We start from the raw sequence: 5,187 nt of genomic DNA, 5'->3' as shown, positions 1-5,187 counted from the left end.
CAAATGTATTTTATAGTATTATATATACATTATCACTAATATAACATTAAAAAGTTGTTATAGTTGTAGTAGTAGTAGTGTATGCGTTCATCTTGGTGATGGGATATACTGAAATAGATAGAAATATATATATATTATAAAGTAAATAAAAATAACATTTATATAACTGCTATACATTTATAACATACCTTATTAATCAACCAAGCTATTCCACTAATAAACCTACAATAAAACAAAGGAAAGCATTAATAAATACAATAACTCCTAACCTTAATCCAAGTTTAATAGAATTTAAATACTATATACTTATCTAATACTGGTGATGGAAAAATGAAATTGTTCCACAAAGAGCCACCTCCCAAATGTTCAACCTAGAATAGAAAATATCATAATTAAGAATGCATTAAATTTATATACTTTAAATACAAACATGTAGAACATACATACCTAGTAATTTGGTATAAGGGGAACATTGTACGCTTTATTAAATACCCTGAAACATATAAAGTAGTTAGACTTTGTAAAATACAATTAAAACTTTGCTATAATAAATCATTATTACATACCATTGAAAATCAGCTATACTAACTCCATAATAATATAATCCTTTATTCAACTCTGCGATCGACTGATCCTACTGCTATCCTGAAACATATATAAATAATTAAACAAAATACTTTAACAAATATATACAAAAACATAACCTTACTTAAAGTTCGGAAACCGAACTTCCCCATGAAGGGAGATGTCACATCCTGCGACGACTAGGAGACGTTTTATTAACACGGGTAAAAACTTCACCACCGGCGAAAATTTTTTAAAAATCATATTATTAAAAATAATTCTACTACACCAACTACACCGGCATTCATAAATTTCACCACTTGTCACTACTTGTAGTACAGTCACTCGACAAATCTTTTATGAGACACAAGCGACATCTACAATAAGTCCACTTTAAGTCAAGACCAGAGCCAACCAATCATAACCTGACCCATTAAATTTACTCTAACTACACTCAATTACACACATAGACCCAAGAAACCGACAACATCCTGCGACGACTAGGAGACGTTTTATTAACACGGGTAAAAACTTCACCACCGGCGAAAATTTTTCAAAAATCATATTATTAAAAATAATTCTACTACACCAACTACACCGGCATTCATAAATTTCACCACTTGTCACTACTTGTAGTACAGTCACTCGACAAATCTTTTATGAGACACAAGCGACATCTACAATAAGTCCACTTTAAGTCAAGACCAGAGCCAACCAATCATAACCTGACCCATTAAATTTACTCTAACTACACTCAATTACACACATAGACCCAAGAAACCGACAACATCCTGCGACGACTAGGAGACGTTTTATTAACACGGGTAAAAACTTCACCACCGGCGAAAATTTTTCAAAAATCATATTATTAAAAATAATTCTACTACACCAACTACACCGGCATTCATAAATTTCACCACTTGTCACTACTTGTAGTACAGTCACTCGACAAATCTTTTATGAGACACAAGCGACATCTACAATAAGTCCACTTTAAGTCAAGACCAGAGCCAACCAATCATAACCTGACCCATTAAATTTACTCTAACTACACTCAATTACACACATAGACCCAAGAAACCGACATTTTGTGACAACTCCTACTAATAAATCTTATGAACAATTATTAACTATTGAAAATAAAACCTTATAACAATGATATATAAATAAGAAATATATAGTAACATGTTCTTCTGTCTTACGGTAGCAACATACGTAAAAATAACAGTTTCATAATAAGGCATTTTTTAATATCAATTGTTATAAACAATTAAAATTATATATAAAATATAAAAACTGTGATCGCTATCAATCTTGTTGTTAGAAATACAAAAACTTTTGTATATACCATTTTTTCGGTATCTGTAATAGTTTCCGAGATATAAAAATTTCCTGAATTTGAATCTTAGATCAACCTTTTCTCTCCTAAATTAACTTTTTCTCTTATTAAACCATCATAAGACAACCACGAATTAAACCATATAAAATTAATAATTTTTTTATAACAAAACAATTGAAAATGCCTTATGTAATTTTTTGATGATTGTTCGTCATTCGAAAGCGAAAATCTCTCTTAAGAGATTTTCACTTCCGAAGGACGAACAATCATCAAAATCTTTATGTATAAAATTTTAATTACAACATTATTTATAACAATTATTGAACAATGGACTTAGCCGCAGAATCGGTAAAGGCATGGGACTTAGCCCCGCGTACTCTTGTCTTTTCATCTATAAAAAATTACTAAGTATGAATTTCTAGATGAACTTAGCCGCGCGAGCTCTCTTATAGAACTTAGACTCTCGACCAACCAACATAAAATTAATAATTTAATAATTTTTAATTTTTGTTATATACGTTTTAAAGAGCCTTAAATAACTAATAATAAACCCTTATAAACCGTTTCTTAATCTGCCTTAGTTTTGGACTTATAAATTTTTAAAGTTACCCACTCATGTTCTCCTGATACACCAGCCGCATAAAATCCTTAATAATTATTAAACCATTAAAGATCAAGCCATATCCTTTTAGATGTGAAGAGCCCTATGATTTTCCATTTAAAAAACCCATATAGACTTATACCTTTGTGGGCATTAATAGTATATTGTTATAAACAAATTAAAATTAATAACCATTAACACTCAAATTTTATAACGCTAAATCATACTTCCCTATGAACTATTAACGTATACTAAATATCTTTTCTTAATTTTTATTAGTTTAGCAGCTACAATTTTTTAAACTTTTACTCTTACCCATACATACATACATTTCAACACACGTATAGAAAGAACTTTCTTTATTTGCAACATTTCAAGGACTTATAGTTATATTTGTATTAAGAATAAATAAATATTCAAATTAACTTTTATAGAAGTTATTCTTTATTAATTAATTATTAAATTTGTTATAAACAAATTAAACGAGTACAATATTTTCAAATTCTGTTCCGTACATCCTTCGGCATTTGCAAAATTACCCCAAATCCATATATTATACTTTCTTCTACTCCTCATAGATTCCGAGATATAGGAATTTTACAAACTCCAATAGTTTGAAGAATCGGAATACCTTTTACTGAAAAACAAGAGATACAAAAGTTAATAGAAAACCTTTTAAATTATAAAATATTAATAAACTATTAATTTATTTATAAAGTGATTGAATAAACGAATAAAAATGGTTCTATAAATAAACTTTCTTAATTAGTTAATTATCCAAATTGTTATAAACAAATAAAACACTATCCAATTATTCAAAATTCTGTTACGTGTATTTTGTCACATTTGAGCTCCCATTTAAAAAACTATTAAACATTTTCTTTCTAACTCTTTTAGTTCTCGAGTTATGACCACTGTTCAAAATCAGAGACCGACACAAATGACACAAAATAGTAACACCAACATTTTCTAAACTAATGCTCCTAATAACCAACTACGAACGGAACAAAGACTCGTCGCTATAACGCACAACTGAGTAATTAAAAATCTTATATTAATAAACAAATTAATAAATTGTTATAAACAATTTCAAGTTAACAATTGACCTTCTTCAAATTTTATAATAGAAGTTAAAGACTATAATGAATCATTAATCCCTGCAAAATAACTTTTCTTAATTCCTATTAATTTAGCTTTTATGAATTTTTAAAACTTTTATTCTATATATATATAGATATACTAAAGCATGTAATTCTTACCATCCTATTATTAGTTGATAAATAGCAACTCTGGTCTTATCCCTGCTATCCTGTAATAGAAACAATAACAATAGAGAACAATTAACAAACTTAACAACTTCTAACAATTATAATAATTATTATTATTATATAAAATCTATGTTATATATAAAATAAGAAATGCTTTAATTAAATACTTGAAAAATATGTATAATGTAAGGAAACAACTCTTCTATATATAAAAATAAATATATAAATATCCTTTAATTAATTAATTATTAAAATAGAAGAATTGTTTCTATCTAAACCAAGTATTAAAACCTAGTGCGGTAGAAAGTAGATTTTAACCAGCACTCTCACTGCCTTCAATACAGAAATAGACTCAAGGATATATCCTTGAGTCTCATAAAGAAAATAGCTTTTACATTCAATAATTTAAACTATAAAATATACATATATATATATATATAATATTATGTTAAAACAAGGAAAAAAGGGAGAGATTTAAGACTGAATTTATTAATACTTTAAACATACTCTAAGACATTTCTTAGACAATTTATGTAAAGTATGTTTAAAGGCCATCAGATAAAATAATAGAAAAACAGAGCTTACTTGTGAGTCATAGTTCTGAGTCATGACAAAACACTTTCTCGAACCAAGGCCAGCCTTTCAAGCCAATAGCAAAATTCGTTACCATATAAGGAACCAAGGTTGAACCTACGTAGACCAATCTGAAACTCTGTAACCAAATAAGGATTGTCAAGGTCAGAACTACTCCTTTCCATTGTTCTAAAATAGTATATAAACGGTTCAGAAAACCACAAGCGCAGTGAGAGCTAAAGTTACAGAATCAGTTAGAGTTACAGTTACAGCAATAATTAGAGTACAGAACAGTCACAACTATTACCACGACTACTTTTACAAAAACCTTTTTATCGCGCCCACTACTTCAGTTACTTCTACTATTATTCAACCCCTTTTACTTTAAACTTTCTCGTGCTACAACTTTATCGCTGTCAAGATATAAATAAAAATACGCATATTATAAATTCGTTAAACTATAAGACCAACTTTACTAATTATATTGAAATATTGTAAAAATTTGTGTTCAACAATAAATCTACTCTGGGAACAAATCATCAACTCTTCAACAGTGAATCATTAAGTGACCTTTATCTTGGAGTTTTAGCCTCCTTAACCGCAGAAGAACCCTTTTATTATTATTATTCATCATTACATGGTCGAATCAAGTCTCGAGATCACTTCGGACTTCAGGACGTCACACTGGCACCAAAGCGGGGCACCGCTTGAGCTTATTACGATTGTCTCGAGGTTTGCGCATGGTGTCGGCATTGTTCATTTTCAAAACAAAAAATGTTGAGAGTTGGTCGATAAAATATTTTTTACTATCGGCAATTTAAAATGTATTTTGCAAAATTCTT

The 5,187-nt window shown here is 28.8% G+C and overlaps 1 long non-coding RNA gene across 1 annotated transcript; it reads right to left on the bottom strand.

The window, feature by feature from the left end:
- Window positions 1-2,203: 2,203 nt before the first annotated feature.
- Window positions 2,204-4,590, bottom strand: LOC139112652 (uncharacterized). Its single transcript, XR_011547407.1, has 3 exons — window positions 4,358-4,590; window positions 3,764-3,813; window positions 2,204-3,141 (listed from the first exon to the last, which is right to left on the bottom strand). It is a non-coding gene; the product is annotated as an uncharacterized lncRNA (long non-coding RNA).
- Between the last annotated feature and the right edge of the window lie 597 nt (window positions 4,591-5,187).

This window comes from Cardiocondyla obscurior, unplaced genomic scaffold (genome assembly GCF_019399895.1).
Source record: "Cardiocondyla obscurior isolate alpha-2009 unplaced genomic scaffold, Cobs3.1 scaffold33_214576_698314, whole genome shotgun sequence".
Taxonomy (NCBI): domain Eukaryota; kingdom Metazoa; phylum Arthropoda; class Insecta; order Hymenoptera; family Formicidae; genus Cardiocondyla; species Cardiocondyla obscurior.
Note: the sequence above shows the minus strand (reverse complement) of the source record. Positions and strands in the feature narration are given on the sequence as shown.